The sequence below is a fragment of the Podarcis tiliguerta genome (assembly GCF_965153285.1).
Source record: "Podarcis tiliguerta genome assembly, chromosome: 17".
NCBI classification, from domain to species: Eukaryota; Metazoa; Chordata; class Lepidosauria; order Squamata; family Lacertidae; genus Podarcis; species Podarcis tiliguerta.
This window is the reverse complement of record NC_139550.1, coordinates 37,295,858-37,313,826: the sequence shown is the minus strand read 5'-3', so window position 1 is coordinate 37,313,826 and position 17,969 is coordinate 37,295,858. Positions and strand designations below refer to the sequence as shown.

The 17,969-nt window shown below is 47.8% G+C and overlaps 1 protein-coding gene across 10 annotated transcripts in view; it reads left to right on the top strand.

The window, feature by feature from the left end:
* The first annotated feature begins 884 nt into the window (after positions 1-884).
* ATP2B3 (ATPase plasma membrane Ca2+ transporting 3) overlaps positions 885-17,969 on the top strand; it is a 115,394-nt gene continuing 98,309 nt past the window's right edge. For 6 of the 10 annotated variants that reach the window (XM_083419525.1, XM_083419529.1, XM_083419524.1 and 3 more), the window contains exon 1: positions 887-1,236. The gene's annotated coding sequence lies outside the window, so the exon portion shown is untranslated. Of the gene's footprint in view, positions 1,237-17,969 lie in introns of all 10 variants that reach the window. The other 4 variants (XM_083419527.1, XM_083419526.1, XM_083419528.1 and 1 more) reach the window with 2 other exon arrangements.

The following is a 17,969-nucleotide window of genomic DNA, read 5'->3' as shown; positions in this document are numbered from 1 at the left end:
TGTAATGACCCAAAACCTGGCAGGGATTATAGCACTGCACAAACAAGAGGATAGAAAGAAGATAGGCACAGGAGATCAGCTAGATTGATCCAAATTCACCCAGGTGTCTTTCTGTTCGATAGCTGCAGGATCCAGCAAAAGTACCAGGTGCAAGTGCAATAGGCTCTGAGTAGAGGGAAGGGGTAAAGGGCTCCTCCTTTTTACCCTTCATAATAGTAGTGGTGTTGGGTGACATGGTGGCAAGGGCAGTTTTCCTGACTCTCCACAGCACACTGCCGAAATGGCTGAAAAAGCCCTCTCTTCTGTTGTGTGTGGCACCCTTAGCTGGGTCCTGCCACTCTGTGTCTGCGTCGCTAGAATGCAATGGATAAGAGTTTGAGGCTTGGCTGTGGCAGGCCCAGGTTCAAATCACCCCTTGGCTATGAAGCTCCGTGGATGAGCTTGGGAAAGGCACTCCCTCTCAGCCCATCCACCACCAGCAGCACCACTCAGGCATCCGGAGCTGCCCACTTGGCCAAGGACTCTGTGGCTGTGGCTGGGATTCTACAGGGGCAGGTACTATCTGCACCAAGCAGATGGTCCTTCCATCGCTGCATCCCTGCATCCTTTCCATCAGTGACGGAGAGGCTGCTTGGAACGTACCATCACCGGGACTGGAGTGGGGGGAGGAAGCAGCCATCTGTGAGTTCCAGCAATACATCTATGGGTGTCTCTTGATTTGGGGAGGTGTGGAGAACAAGGAGGAGTTGGGGGGATGGACCTGGCTGCGTGAAGTGGGGGAGGGGGGTGCAGGAGGCTAGAACTGCGATTGGTTCTCGGCCTCCAGTCACATCTCCCTCCCCCCCGCTTGCACCACAGTTCCCCTCCTCCCCTCGTCTCCCCCTCCCCGCTCTGCTGAGATTTGCAGCTGGACCAGCGCTCAGCGAGCTCTCTCCATCCTTGCAGGATGTAGCCGCTGCGATGCCAGCCGCAGCATCCCCGGGGCTGTAGACAACCGGCTCCCCCCACCCTTGCCCTGACCCTCCCCTTCCCTCCGATCCCCTCCTGAGGGGGGCAAATCAGGCCGAGGAAGCTCCCCCTCCTTCTCCTCCTCCTCTCGACTGGATCCGGGCCAAGAGAGAGAGAGAGAGAGAGACCCGCAGTTCCACCCCACGCTTCATCTTCTCCCCGCAGCGGATTCCCTCACCTGCCTCCCTCCTCCCCACCTCAGTCTCTCCTGGGTTCTAGCATGGCCTGGTAAGTAGCTCCTCTTGAGGAGACTTTCTATTTTGGAGGGGAGTTGAGGGAATAAAGAGAGATGGAAAAGACTGTCGGTCAAAACATAAAAATAAAAGAGCCTGGGGGTTTTTTCCCGGAGGGGGGATATGGATGAGAGACGCCCCCTTCCTCCTCTTGCGGAGGGGAATCCGGGCAGCCTCCGTCATCTGTAATGCAGAGATGCGCGGAGCTGGGGGTGGGTGCGCGGGGAGGGAGGGCAATGCGGTCGGGATGGCGTGCGGACAAGTCACTGCAGAAAAAAAAGGTTGGGTGGTCGGGTGGGATTTAAAAAGAAAAAAACCACCTTACTAGACTTTCCCTGCAACCTTTAATTTAGGGATGAGGGAAGAGAGGAGAGGCGTTGAGCAGAAGACCTGGAGGAGGAGGAGGAGGAGGAGGAGGAGGCAGAATTCGAAAGCGGCTCCAGCTTTAGGGAGGGAGAAGTGGCAAAATGTGCATGGGGAGGGCTGGGGGGGGGGGAGAGCGTCCCGTGTCTCGCGCGTGGCCCCGCTCCCACCTCCTCTACTGCCCCTTCCCATCATTTTCGCCTTGGCGTCTATTTCTCCGCCGGTGCACCTTGCAATGCCTGCCTGCATCTCAAGGTGACAGCGACATGTTCCTGTGGTGACCGTGTGTGTGTGTGTGTGAGAGAGAGAGAGAGAGAGAGAGCTGCGCGCGCGCACACACACGGAGCGAAAAGGGAGCGCGAGAGAGGAGGCAGTGCCGGTGACGTACCTGGCCAGATCAGCAAAGGGGGTGTGGGTGGGGGCGTACTTCAAGCCCAATAGGGATCTCCCACCCACCCACCCACTGCAGCGATGTACCTGCATTAAACGGAGGGCAGGAGGAGGAGGGGGCAGCAGCAGCCACTTAAGCTTCTGACAGCTCCAAGCCTCCCCCATCCCTGCTGTCGTATGTGGGGGAGGGGAACACTCCTCCTCTTGCTCCTTCTCCCTCCCCAAAATGTCTTGGCTGATGGAAGAACATGTGAATGTGGGAACGAATCTCTCGGGATCCTTTGGGGGCAGCTTCTCTCAGTGGCTTGGGCTGGATAATGAAAGGGAACGGAGGGGCCGAGGGCTTGGCTAGGGAGACTGCGAACGAAGAAAGGAGACGAAATGATCGCTGTATCACTTGGCGGGATGGCGAGAGAGAAAACCGAGGGCAAAGGGCTGGAGTACGCGGGGATGGGTCGAGAAAGGCCCGAGGCAGCAGAGAGATTGGGGGGGGGGTATTCTGCGGGGTGTTCCATCTCAGAGCCCGGCTGATCTCGCTCAGCTCCAAAGGCCCCTTCGGTCCCGGGAGAGGCTAGCCTAGCCAGACGCCCCACGGTAGCGCAAAAGCGGCGCTGGAAGGATGTGAGCATTCCTTTGGGGTTTCTCCCCCCGAGATACACTGCCTCGTGTCCTGCAGGCTCCCTGTCTTCCTTGGCCTTCTCCCCCGCCCGCTCCGCCCCGGGCCAGCCAACGGGCCTCACGGCGACCTCAGCTCGTTGCGAGGGCGGACGGCTCCGGAGAAGGACGTCTTGGGAAGGAGACGGGGCGGTGGAGGAGACCAGGCGGCCGGCGCCGAGGGCGGGGGGAGGAGAGCCTGCCTGCGCGGCCGCCGAGTCCGCCGGCAGCTCGCCAAGGGCACCGAGCGAGCGAGCGCCTTCTCCGCGCTCTCCTTTGGCGCATTGCTCGGGATGGCAAGGCGGGCGGGCGGGCGCGCTCCGGCGCTTGCTTTTTTCCAGGCGACTGCAGGGGAGGGGGCGGGCTCCACAGGCTGCCGGGGCTGGCTTTCTCTGTTCCTGATTGGCCGAGCAGGCCTGATTGGCAGCGCGTGGGGGGGCGATGGGGAAGAGTCTGGCGGAGGCGGGGCGGGCAGGGCGAGGGGGCTTGGCGGGGAGGGGGCTCTGCCGTGGGCTCCCACGCCGGGGGCGGAAGCGCAGGAATCTCTGGGCCCGGCAGCAGGTGGCAAATGGGGGCGGGGGCGGCAGGAAGGTTGACAAGACCGGGATGGCCCCCCGCAGCCCCACCTGGCCTTTGCCTTTGCTTCCCGGGGTGGGGAGGGAACTCCTTCCCTTTGAGGGTCATCCTCTTGTCTCCCTCCCTCTGCCTCTGCTGCTGCCAGAACTTCACGACCCCTCGGTGCAACGGAGAGACGGGCACTTCTGCGCTCTGGGCAGAATGAACTGGTGGAATTCGCTGCCCGCGCAAGATGTCTGGGGCCCTGGCTGCTGCTGCTGAGTGGGCTGCAGAAGGGGATTGGACCAAGGCGCCAAGGATGAGAGGCCTCCCAGTGGCTTGTAGCCAGACTGGAGCCTCCACGTTCAGAGGCAGAATACCTTTGGGTACCATATGTTGTGAGAACAAGCAGCGAAGGATCCAAGGGTCGCCTGCGCTCTGCTTCCCCGAGGCGTCTGTATGGCCACTGTGGGAAAGAGGAGGCTTGGGCAAGATGGTGCCGCAACCATCTCTTGGAGACGAGGAGGGGAGGAGGGAAAGAGTAAAGCACGAGAGAGAAAGGGAAAGAGAGAGCAGGGATCAAGAGAAGGAGAAAGCCTGGCAGAGAAATAGGACAAAAGAAGGGAAGCGAGAAAATATCCCGCCTGGATAAAGCGAGCAAGTAAAAGGTACCCTAACTATGTGAGATAAAAATCATGGATCCCAAGTCACAGCTTAAAAGTGAGACCTGGACTTAGGAAGGGTGATGTCCACTACGGCCTAAAAGGGGCCTTGCCTTCCTCTCCCTTGGTTCATGCCCTTCCCAGGCAGGCATTCCTTCTTGTCTGGTGAGAAAGAGCAGGGTCCCCTCGACCCCACACATGTTGGGCGTTCCAGGGGGAGACCCAACTCTCACAATGCACGAATAACACCCTCAAACAAATTGGACATGTGATTATCCCACACACAAATTTCATGCTTGTGTGGTGGAGAGGAATGATAGTCAGCCTGGTGACAACTTCCAGAGAGGTAACTGAGTTTGCGGCAGCAAAGACAGCAGAGAGTCAGATGGCCTCTGGGAGGCTGAGAAATTTAATGTGGCAGCAGCTTTTGTGGGCTGGAGTCTCCTCCGTCAGTTCAGTCAGCGTGCAAGTCAGGCTCTATTCGCTCCCTTTCTCCTCCTTACTATATATATATCTTCTTCTTTGCTTCTGTCATTGACACTGTGTACAACTTGTTTTTAGAAATTCTGCTTATCCAGCCAAATACCCACACTTCGCAAGTCTATTATATTTACACAGCTCTTAGCCGACCCATCTATTTCCCTTTACCTGCTCACATGGCTCTGTGGTACCCACAGAGCTGTGCCTGGGTTCATTAATCCAGCCATCTTGAATGTTCCTCATGCTTGTTATTTTCTACACACATCTATCTTCAACGCAGGAAATTATATGGTGTGTGGAATCTCCTTCAGATCTGCAGGGACCCCACAGCCCTTCACTGCTAAAATGTGGGGAAACCTGTGCTGCATCTATCTTCTCGAGTTAGACCTTGTGCTTATGATGGATGCTGTTTTAAGGGAGAGATTAATGACCTCCAGGAAATTTCCAGCCTTGGAAAGTTAGCTTTCTCCTCAGCTTCCTCCATAATTTAGCTTTCTCCACAAGAACCATGGTTAGCTCCAGTAACTAAGCATCCACCTACCCCCCCCCTTCTCTGCTTATATAATCCTGTATTAAGTAACCTACTCAAGTGTTTCCCATTCTGGAGGTCGCCCTTGTCATGTCTCCGCCACTCCCCACCCTGCCCCATCTCTGGTCCCAGACCAGCCAGACAAACTTCTCCCCTCCCCCCTTAGAGAAGGCTACAGCTTTTCTGTAACAACAACTGGGGCGTCATTTTCAGATTTGGGGGCTGGGAATAAGAGTGATATTTTTCACTTGCTTTTGTAAAGAACAGAAGTGTGGAAAGGGACATTTTAAGAGCATTCTCTGTGGTTTCTTTCTGTGCTGCCTTTTAATCTCTGTAAAACTTTTAGAAAATATTTGTAAGTTGTTATTTATCCTTTAAAAATAAAAGTAAAGGGATTTGTGCTTTTGGTGTGCATACTATGTAAATTAGTCCATTTGTATGTTCGTAACAACAGGCTTTCAATATGCAGAGTTCTATCATGGAGATAAGAAGTAATAAGGCCAATAAACACCTGTAGTTTGAAGAACAGGATGCCCTGGCCCATGAATGACACCTCTGATTGAATGGTTGTCTCTCCATTGATAGCAAATTCTCCTAGCTTTATTTAGCATAGTATGTTATTTGTCTGTATTTGTTATTTGGTCTGTATGATCTGTCCTGCCCAGAGTCTATTATGTAAACAATTGTGGGTGGAGGAGAGAGATGTGTGCACTAGTATTTTTTGGATAATTCAACCCCAGAAATTTTTCTTGGGGCATTTTCTGCACCTTTGGCTTTCCACATCTTCTATGGAATATCTCTACAGATACATATTTAATGTACCTTAATAGGATATCAGATGCTTAAACCAGAAACTTAATGAATATTCAAGTTTGGGATCTAGCCTAGGAAAGGGACTTCAGGCATAGCAGGGAATTGCATAGCACAACACCAGCTGCTCTGATTGGAAGGCAGTATGAAGCCTCTGGATTGGCCAGATCTGATGGAAATACTAGGAAGGTGAGCTCTGGGGCTCCTGCTAAAACCAGTGAGTGTGTGTTTCTTTCCAAACCTTTGTCTGCCAAGATAATGCACAATTCCTGTGTGTGTGTGTAGGGGCAACTGCAGAGGAGAATGCATAGATGAGAATGATGCTTAATCCCCTGCCTTCAATTTATTTCTCCTAGTGTGTCTCTGCCCCCCCCCCCGCCTGCCTCCTCCAGATGAGCTTATTTCCAATTTCTGAACCTGGCTGGGGGAACACAATGTACAATGGCCTGGGGGAAGGGGGCGTTTTCAGGGGGAAATTGAGAAGTAGTTTTCCTAGTCCTTGGAAGTTCATTTCAGGCAAGAGATCAATGCCAGGTTTGGTTTCAGACACTTCCACTCATAGCTCCATCCAGGCCCCAATCCAGCCTTTGCCAACCTGGTGCCCTCCAGATGTTTCAGACTATAATTGGCTGGAGCTGGTTGTCCAAAACATCTGGAGGGTGCCCGGGTGCCCAAGGCTGCCATAATGCATTGATTTTCTGCTACTCATTCATTCTCTTTCATTTGTCATCCGATTACATGTTTTCTATCCATCTGTGCGTTAATCCACTGGTGGGATATTGAGAGGCCCGCAAACCTGGCCCCTGGCAGAAGTTGCGTTTTGAAAGGCCTTCAGTCTGTAACAATAAGTGAAAACAATCGTATTAATACCTCACAAAGATGCCAAATATTTTTACTAGGCCAAGAAACCCACTAGTAGCCCACTCTCTGTAGATTATTATATAAATGAGAAAATTTTGGTATACACTGGAATGTGGCTCATGATCATGAGTGCTCACGATTTGACTGACTGATTATCTTTGGGAAGGGAATTTTTTTTTTTAACTGAACATGATGATTTGTGATTCAGGCAGGGCTTTTTTCAGCTCTCAGCCTCTCAGGTGGCACCATTACCATTCTAAGATAACAAGGGAGGTGTTCATGGTGAGTTCCAGCACTTCTTTTTCTAGAAAAATAGCACTGGGTTCAGGGACAAAAAAACCTCAAATCCTCAAGCAGCAGAATTCTGTTACCTGTATAAAATATGCAAAATATTATTTTGCATAATTTTTGCTGCTTTTCTTTAAGGTTAAGAAATCTGCCCAAATGAAAGATGATTCAGCAGTTTTTCTGATTTCCAAGAAAACTTTGCTAGACTTAGCACTCAACATAGCTTTGTTTCCATTAGGGAAAGGACCTTGCTTTTCATACCTTAAAGGAAACAGAATACTGTGCCCAGTATTGGTTCACCTTGCTTCACTTTCAAAGAACCAACATGTGTACAGCCCTCATCATAGCAAATGGCTCTGCTTGGCATGCAGGGGGGCTTCAGCATGGTGTTCTCCATTTGAGATTCACCAAGATTATGGTGGTCATAATCTTATGATTATGCGTTGAATTGGATGGCTCCTTTGTCCAACGCATCTGTGACCCACCATCTGCACTGGGCCACAGGCAGTGAAGCCCATGGAGTTGAAGTAGGAGCCCTGGAAGGATTAGGACCAGAGTTTGCTGGCATCCTGGAGCAGATCCGCAGGCCAGCCAACCTGGAAGCTGAGCTAATGGTATGCCAGGATTTGAGCTCTGCTAAGCTCACCCGAAGGAGGGCTGAAATGAAGGCCAGAATCAAGCAGCAGGGAGATGGGGAGGAATAGGCAGGCAGAGATCTGGCGAGCCATACAAGCAAGGCCAAAGTCAGGAAGAGATTCTTAAATGCAGATCTGATTAGATGGGAGCAAGGGGTTGCCTTTGATGGAGCTATGCTAAGACTGGAGTTGCAGGGCAGGGAGAGAATAGAATCACAGAAGTGTGGAGTTGGAAGGGACCACGAAGTTGATCTCGTCCAACCCCCTGCAATGGAGGAATCTTTTGACCAACGGGCAGCACCCGGAGCGGCAGGGGTGGGGCTAGCCACCCACAGGGGCGCCTTAGTGATCCACGCACGGGGGCGCTGCATGGGGGTGCTGCGGCAATCCATGCACGGGGGCGCTGCAGCGATCTGCCCAGGGGGGCGGTGCAGCCCAAGGAGTCTGCCTGGTGGATGCAAGCCCCACGCTGCCATTTTGGGCAGCACAGGGCCCTGAGCCACTGTGTTACTCCCAGGAGAGATGCGTGTCTCAGGCGCACTGCAGGCCAGGCCCCACAGTAAGTGTCGACCCCTTCAGTGTGCCCTTTTGTCACCCCCCTCAAGGATGACACCCGGGGTGGGCCACACACCCCTTCCTATGCCCCTGCCAATGGGGGGCTCAAACCCATGAACCTGAGATTAAGAGTCTCATGCTCTAGCAACTGAGCTATGTTTCACTTACATCAAATTCATTTTCCCTCTCCCCCTCTGTGATCTCAAGTGGATGGGGGCGCTACTAGCCCACAGACCAAGGAGACTCCTGGTTTAAGTCCCAGCAGGTGGATGCTGACCTCCTACTCAAGCTCCTTCCTCCTCTTTTCATCCAGGTTTCTTCATCCATCCTTACAGATACTTCCCTTAAAACACTGTGAACCATCCATTTCAACTGAAGCCTGGCTGCCTCTCTCTGTGTGTCTGTGTCTCACTTCTCCTGCTTGGCCCTTGCCAGGGGTCAGTGCATTACTGATCAGCCTTGGTCTCCTACCCCTTTGGCCGAACGCAGCCAGCCAGGCCTCTCTGCTATCAACAGCTTATACATTATTTAGGCAGCCAGTACCCATTTCAATCAGACAATGGAGTGTAGCTCCTGCCTCAGAAACACTGCAGGCAGAATTTATGGGTGAAGATGGATGCAAAGCTGCTGGGGGGGGGGTGAATACTGGTTCTGCAAGGTTGGAGGCAGAGGCTGGTTCAGGGTGCTGAGTGGCCCACAGCCTTTACATCAGTGAAATGCTTGGGGGGAAACTCCAATGACAAGACTTCAGTTTCTTTAAAAGAAAAAATTAATAACACAACAAATTAACAGATAAGTGCAAGAATGTTCACATAGTGCTTGTGAAAATAAAAGGGCAAACCACTTGTTTCAGTGGGTGAGAGGGACAGCACTACTGAGCCATCATTTTGGTCTGCGGACTTGCCTGCCTGTCATTTCAGTTAGGAACTTGGGAATAAGCTGGAGCTGGTCCTACAGCGGAGGGGTGTGCTGTGAGCACTCAGTTTACGTTGCATTTCTTCCCCTTCTGTTTGTTGCTTGCCCTGTTAGGTGGACTAGAAATTCAGGGCCACACTGCAAGAAATCTGTGGCAAATGTGAACAGGCACCCAGCCATTCACCAGAATACATGGCAACACGCTCTGGTTGGCCAGCAGTCCAGCATACCCTCAACACACTTCTTTTGTCACATCCAGCCTTGACGTTTTCAAGTGCACACCACAGAGTTTAATGGGGTTTATTCAAGATAAATGGGCATTGGACTGAAGATTTAGTCATATATGAAAAAACTTATGGAGTGAAAAAGAATTCAAAGGTGGTGTACACAGGTACAAGATTTAGCAACGTTTTGAGAGCACATAACCTAGAACCGTAATGTCCCTCTGGAAGTTAACAGACTACAGTACCCATCATTCCTGTCCCCTGGCCATGCTGATTAGTAAGACTGGGTGATACATCAATGTATCATCGCAAACTGATTTGAAGCCCATATTGTCATATCAGTTTCATTTCTTTTAAAGAGAGAGATTAGGGTTCAGGCAGAGATAGCAACCCTGCCATTTGACCTGGAAGGAAGCTCTGATAACTAACTCTAAGTGAGCAGGTGACAGGCTGCAATTGCTTTTGTGCAGCATTTCCCAACCTGGTGCCCTCCAGATATTTGACTCCGAATGCCCATCAGCCCCAATGGACAGGGATGATGGAAACTGTCGTCTAGCAGCATCTGGGAGGTGGGCTGCTCAGGGTGCGGAAGCTGCTTGAGTGGTAAATAAGAGGTACCTTGCTGCACATGTTCAGACATGTTTGGCCTGTAGCACTTTTTACTTTGCTTAGTATCTTTCATTAAAGTAGCGCCAGGGTTGCAGATGGAAGGCAGTACAGCTAAATGAGAGTGGCTGAAACAGAAGACAGTGAGAAAGGTTCTTATGCAAGAGTATTGGCAATAGAGGTTTTTGGGGTGCTGTTTTTAAAAACATTTTTTTAATTTTTATTTATAAAATTAGTTTTACAGCATCAAACCCCCCCTAAAAACCAAACGATTTATTAAGTATATATAATTTCGACTCCCCTCCCCCTCTTTCTGCAGTTCCTTATTTTTATAATATTTTACTGCATTTCCAAATTTAATTTAATTTAATTTTTAATTTAATTATTTAATTTAACTTTTAAAAAACATTATTGAGAAAAATCCAGTGTTCCTGAATTGCAGCCCCAACCCTGGACCTTTGCTCAATAAAAATAAAAGGTGGAGGGGCTGATGAATGTGCCCCCACACCAATTATCCATAGCAACCTAACTTCAAGAATCTGCACTTGCAATTTGGGTGAGGCTCCAGCTTGAGACTTGCAGTCCAGATTCGAGTGGTCAGATGGAAAAGAGGACCAGGCTCTTCCTGCCTTTTTAATGGTCGTGTAGAAGGAATTTCAGCCTCTTGAGTGGAACGTCTTCTGCACAACTGTTAACTGTGCCGGATGCACCGCGTCCTCCTTGAAAAGTGGCAGCCCCTCTAGGGCTCAGGATAAGACGCCTGGTCTAGGTGGAATCTTGGTTTTTATTCCATGTGAGGCAACTTGTAATCTTACTCCCTCCCTTGAGCATAGTTGTGGCCTTTTCTTTTCCTTGTCTGATTTGCTGCCTTTTCACACATTTCAAGTACTGCAAAAGGAAATGGGTGGGACCTGTATCTTAATGAGAAGCTGCAGAATACCTAAATACAAGAATGCTCTTACACTGAAGTTATGTAAGGGCTTGCCTACACTCTTTCCAGGCACTGGTCCATTCTTTAAAGCTCCGTGTCCAAGCATGGTTTTTTTCTCTCCACTGCTTTCTCTGCAAAAACCTGCTCTTTACCGCCAAACTGGAGCAAATGGCAATCCGTAGAAAAGCTGAATTGCCCATTGCTCTGATTAAGCAGTAACAAGCATGTTTCTCTGGGGAAAGTGATGTGGTAAAAATAAAACAACAACACTCAAGATACAGGCCAGGAAAGCGCAGGGCAAAAGTTGCTGCATCTAATGCAAAGAGCATCATCAGTCAGGGCCTTGTGGTATGAGCAGCTGCCATATTTCAATAGGAAGCTACAGGGCATGGACTGATTGGAAATGAAGCAGAATGTCCACCCCTAAACATACAATATTGAAAGCGGCCTTGTGTATAACTGCTCTGATAGCATCATGAGCACAGATCATTATGAAGGCACAATAAAAGGATGACTGGAAGGGCCCTGAACTGGTTATAAGGCAACGTTTCATGTTCCTCTGGAGATTTTCAGGTGCACATTAATCCAGTGCTCCAGGGCCTTTCCCTTGCTTTCTGGGCAGAATTCAAGATGATGAGTTTCCTGAAGCCCTCAGTTTGCTTGGCCTCATCATGCTCTATTGAAGGCTACCTTTTGTTCCAGGCCCCCATCACAATCTCTGTAGGCTCTGCTCCTCTAACCGCTCCCACAATGTGGCAAATCCATGTGGTGCTATAGGTAATAATTCTCTAAAGCAGCTCCACAATTATGGCGCACTTCACCGAGCATGGACAGAATCTGAACATTTTCCAGAAATGCTATGACACTTTTTCATTTGGACCAGCGTCGGTTGCTAATGTTAACCCAGGAAGGTTATCCTGCCCTTTTTGTATTTGGCGTGATTTTGGAGAGACATGTAATTATCTGTGATCCTGAGGGAGTATGGATTTAAAAAACAAAAATCAAAGCCCACCACTACCAAAACGAATTCCAACCCTCCTTGCACATTCTTGCTCACATGCAAATGTGAAGGCATGATGGAAAGCTGGCAGGAGTCATTTTTAAACCAGATGTAATACAGTTTGTACACTTGGCTTTTAACATTGTGTGTGAAAACACCTTTGGTGCTGAAATAAACAGGAATATTAATAAAATAAATAAAATGCTGCTGTTAACTCAGTTGGAGAAAAGTCAGAATTTTAACACAGTTCTGCAGAAGATATACTGTATTTTTCCATCTATAGGACGTCCCAATGTATAAGATGTCCTCTATTTTGGGGGACTCAGATTTAAGAAAATGGGGGGAGATATATCCATGTATGACCCCCCCCTAATTTTTGACATTATTTTTTAGGGAAAAAATCTAGTCTTATACACGGAAATATACAGTATATTTTCTTTTGCAAGAGAAAACATCACTATAGTATTCGATAATATAGTGGTACCTCGGGTTACAGACTCTGCTAACCCAGAAATAGTACCTCGGATTAAGAACTTTGCTTCATGATGAGAACAGAAATCATGAGGCGGTGGCGTGGCGGCAGCTGGAGGCCCCATTAGCTAAAGTGGTACCTCAGGTTAAGAACAGTTTCAGGTTAAGAACAGACCTCCAGAACGAATTAAGTTCTTAACCCGAGGTACCATTGTAACACAAACAAAAATATTCTTATTGTTAGCAGCCTGATCCTATGAATATTTCCTCTGATATAGTCCCAGTGTTTTCAGTGGAGCTTATTATTCCTATTCCTATTCCTATTCCTATTCCTATTCCTATTCCTATTCCTATTATTGAAACGACATTTCTGTGCCCTTTGGTTTCCATAAAGGTGTTCCTTTGTGCCAGAAGCAGTTTAGTCATTCTGGCCACATGACCTGGGAAGCTGTCTGTGGACAAATGCCGGCTCCTTTGGCCTGAAAGGGAGATGAGCACCGCAACCTTATAGTTGCCTTTGACTGGACTTAACTATCAAAGGGTCCTTTACTTTTACCTTTTTTATTATACACATAATGAGAGTTAAGAGTGAAGTGTGATGCTTGTATTATTTCTGCATCCAGTGAGGCTTACTGATAAGTAAGGAAAGCTATCTCAAATAACAATAATTTAATTGCATGTTCTGATTTCTGATTTCTTTACAAAAATACTTGATAGCAGACCAGGTCTTTGGAGAGCACTAGAATTGTGTTGGCTTTGAATCTGGATTAGTGGCAGCTCAGATATTTTGCAGAATATTTGCCTTGCAGAGCTCTGGTGGTGCCTTAAGGCAGGATTCTCAGGTAAAGCTGAGGTGGTAGATTTCCTCCTCCTCCATGATATTTTGCTTTGCTTTAAGCCTGAAGGCACTCTATGCAGCAATCTCATTGAAGCTAAGCAAGTTCTGGTCCGTATCTGGATGGGAGATCACTTAGGATGCTTGCCTCCTTGAATTCCATGGAAGGACAGCAAGATATAAATTTCACCAATTAATCAATAATGTGTTGTGAACTTGCTGCAGTGGATATGATTTTCCTTGCTCTTATATTCTAGCATTTTCCACAGTGGGTGGGACTTTAGCATTTCCCACAGTGGGTGGTGATGGAGAGAAGTAAGTAAGAAGTAGTAGTAGCCTCTCAAACGAGAAGATGACATGCCTATTCCAAATAAAGGCAATGCAAGGAAACGCTGTCCAAGGTGCTGAATCTTGGGAGCATTGATTCCCTAACTGTATGTTGGCGCACACTGATGTTACCATCAGAGGCACAGATTTTTGCACCTTGAAAAGTCAGGTCATCAAGTTGGATACAGCCATCAGTTCTGGGGAGAGGGAGTCCTTTTGCATTATTGACAGTCTTCCCTCGGTGCCAGTCTTTGGGCATTAACATCATCTTGAAGAAAGCAGCAAGGACACTCTGGGATTCCCAGATGCAGCCCGGCCTCCAGCCCCTGACAGGTGCAGGGGAACCCCAGAAGCACCACTGGTGCCCAGAGAGCACCGCTCCATCTCTCTGGACCCTGAAGCGATTAAGCAAACGGCAGGGTGGGAAACTCTAGAGACACGAGGCACTGGGCTGCTACCCTCCAGTTTCTGGAGGATAGCCACCCATTGTTCCACAAACTGATTGAAAGAATATGTAGTTTTTGATCTTTGTTGGAAGCCACCCAGAGTGGCTGGGGTACAAATAAGTTGTTGTTGTTGTTGTTGTTGTTGTTGTTGTTGTTGTTGTTGTTATGCATAGGATGATGTGTCCCTCCAGTTTTAACAACCATCACTCTGTGCTCCAGCTGTCAAAAGTCAAAGAAACAACAACAACAACAATTTATTTGTACCCCAGCCACTCTGGGTGGCTTCCAACAAAGATCAAAAATACATTAAAATGTCACACATTAAAAACTTCCCTAAACAGGGCTGCCTTCAGATGTCTTCCAAATGTCAGGTAGTTGTTTATCTCTTTGACATCTGATGGGAGGGCGTTCCACAGGACAGGCGCCACTACCAAGAAGGCCCTCTGCCTGGTTCCCTGTAGCTTTGCTTCTCACAGTGAGGGAACTGCCAGAAGGCCCTCGGCGCTGGACCTCAGTGTCCAGGTAGAATGATGGGGGTGGAGATGCACCTTCAGATATACTGGACTGAGGCCGTTTAGGGCTTTAAAGGTCAGCACCAACACTTTGAATTGTGCTTGGAAATGTACTGGGAGCTGATGTAAGTCTTTCAGAACTGGTGTTCAGAATTGGCAGCTGAATCCTGTTTGTTCCAAGACCTTGAAGATTAAAGCATTCCCACAGACAACCAGATTCTTTGAGTTGTAAATTAAAAAGATAGCCCATTCACACTGAATCCATGTCTGTCCAGGACAGCCAGGTGTCAAGAACCACAAATCAGCTAGAAACTCCCTTTCCTGCAGATGGAGAAGATAACTTACTCACACTCTTAAAGACAGAAAGTCTGCATTTAAAGAAACAGATACACATTCCCAGGATTCTGCAGCACCTGGCTCTCCCACAATGCTCTTCTTTAACACGAGCCAAAGTTTTAGCCTGCTAAGATTTCCCAACATCACTACACCCCCCCCCCCTTTGCATGCAGGTGAAGTCTCTAACTCACCGAGGGCTTGAGACCCATCAGCTCCCTTCACCTGGTTTATCTGACCAGTCGAAGCTATTTCCCAGGGTGTGGCCACTGCCGCATGCTGACAGCTTCTAGGAGCCACAGGTGAGAGCTGAGTGCAGGGTTGGGACCAAAGGTGGGCAAACAACCCCAGAAGAAGCATGACATGTCCTACACTGGAGGTACTACCCCTCCCCTAACACTCCATACAGCCCAACATGAATCATATTATAGTTGTGAATATATGTTACTGTTGGTTCCCAGCTTTCTGCTATTCTTCTGCAATCTCTTATATGCCCTTGATATGCTGTCAGTTTTCTTAAATTAATAATCTCCCTTATACATATTGGTGTATCTCACTGGGGGCCTTCACCCCTCTGTGAGCCTCACTGGAAAGGATTATGTGCTGTCGCAATCATTCCATTTGCCTCAATGTGGTTTGGCACAATAGCATCTGAGTTACTTGGAAACTGAGTTTCACACCGAATTTCTGGCAGATTTAAGCATTTGGAGAAGAAGGTGTGTTTGCAGTAGAACACAAACACTTTCTTTTTAAAGTCCCCTTTCAATTTTATAACACCGTAAAGTGAAAATGTGTTTATCGAGTCGTAGGGAAATGTAAACCCCAAATTTTATTTTTCACAGTTGCTTTTGCAGGACATGGCATCCAAGATCACACTCTACAAAAATGGTACACTCATTTGGCTTGCTGAATCCAAATGTTCTCATATATAAAATAAATGCAATTGTTTTCCTATGTCAGGTTTTGAAGGATGTGCCATCTGGTTGCCATCTGGCTACCCATCTGACTAGGGAGGTGGGTCACAGCTGAGGCCTGAATCTGAATTCCTTCATTTTCTAAGGTTGCCAGCCATTAACTTGGATGTTCTGCCTTCCTTAGAAGCCTTAAAGGGAACAGTGGAAGGCCTGATAGTCAGAACTGCTGGTTAATTTTCATGTCTTTATCTTATCTTTATACTTACTAAATACACCCACCCACCCACACCTCTGTCAATCTGTCTATCATCTATCTATCTATCTATCATCATCTATCTCTATTTCTATCTATCTATCATCTATCTATCTATCTATCTATCTATCTATCTATCTATCATCTATCATCTATCTATCTCTATCTATCTATCTATCTATCTATCTATCTATCTATCTATCTCTATCATCTGTCATCTATCATCTATCTATCATCTATCTATCATCTATCATCTATCATCTTTCTATCTATATCTATCTATCTATCTATCTATCTATCTATCATCTATCTATCTATCTATCATCATCATCCATCTCTATATCTACCTCCCATTACTGGGTCCAATCAGGAGTTGTAGCCCATCTTTTCCACCTATTTCTATTCTCCTCCACCTAAGCCTAGTTCACATATATATTTACATTGTTTCTTTCTGTGGTGCTAGATATGCAATAGTCCATTCATACATGTAGGTAATCCCTTCACGTGGCAGTAATTGATAGTAACATGCATGAATGGACCAGCCCATGAGACCCAAGTTCCAAAAACATATGATCAGGCCATCCAACACCAACTAGGTGAGGCTGGGTAGTGCATAGCAACATGCAGGCCATTTCACATTTTGAATCTGTTTGTCCTCTTAGCCAATGGGGGAGACAAAAGATTGTGTCTTTCTCTAAGGCTACCATTTGAGCTCCCATGGAGACTGAAATCTGCAGGATGATTCACACATACTTCTGTCTGCCTCTTTGATTTCTCTTCACTTGGTTGCACAATGCTTCATGTGTGAACTGAAGCCACTGACAAGCCTTGTCTGCCATTGAGAGAAGGTGGACATTCCCTCCATGGTGATGACGGCTCTTTCACACAAGCAAGTCACTCTTTGTTGCTGTGGTTATCAAGTGGCAAGTTTTCAGGTGGGAAGTAATCCACTGAGGTGAGGCATCATTTGTTCTCCTCCTTTCAACAACTAAATGTTCTTCCAATCACCACGATTTTTAAATGCATTTTCCACAATTTTTCACAATTCACATTTTTATAAGATAAAAATGAGACATGCACTTGGTCATTTAGGATGGACAAATATTTCAATCATTCCAAAAGTAGCAAGACATATAAGAATTCCACTCATGTAAACCAACGTGCAGCCTGATTCTATGCATGTTTACTCAGAAGCGAGCCCCACAAATTCCAACGGGGCTTACTCCAAATATGCATAGAAATGCAGCCAAGAAAGTGAGAGAAAGCTTCAGTGGGGCTTACTCTCAAGTAAATACTCATTGTGTTGCAGCCAAGAAAATGAAGGGCTCATTTATCAGCACCACACTCTAACCAAGTGAGCTATCCAGGCTCTCCCTAAAGGACTGATTATGGACAGGAAATGCCAACAGACAGATACCAAAAATTAAAAGAGTTGTACCTACCTTCTATTTTCTGTTTGAAAGCTGTCATCTGTAAGAAAGTTCATGCAAAAGGGAGAAACTACTCTGGTGCTTTGTAAATCTCCTACTCGCTCCTACCCACTGGTTGCCCTGAATTTCAAATGGGAACCAGAAGTCTTTGGGTTCATTGAATTGATGACCCCTTGATCCCATTTCCCTTGCTTACAGGCTTCAGTCAAATCTAGCACTTCCTGACTGCCCTAAGCAGAGCTCATGGAAGGAATGTGGATTGGGGCTGCGCCCAGCTCAGTGCCAGGTTGGGCTAGCTTGTGGATCAGGACTGAATGACCCTGACAGGACTAGGAGCAGAAGCCTGAATTTCCTCCCACTTCCTCTGCCACCTTCCCTCTCTGCCAGCAAGGCTTTGAAAACTAAATGCTGCTGTTATATCAATCTGTTTGGGATGCTGTAGGCAATGCTCTTCAGGCCGCCTCAAAATGGGGATCATACAGCCAAGGTGTTGAAGAGGGGACCTGAAGCAGTGGGGAAAGGGATGGAGCAGACTTCTCCAATCCCAGCTAGCTCCTACTACAGGAGTTGTAGTTCAAAACATCAGGTGGACACTAGGTTGCCGAAAGATGGGAGAAAGCAGGGTGAGCCCAAGGCATTCTGGCACCTGAGGTGAACCACAAAATGGCCCCCTTTCCTCGAGGGAAAAAGGGATGAGTGAAGTTCTATCTCAGGAACAAGGCAGGAGGAAATAAAGCTCTGCATTGCAA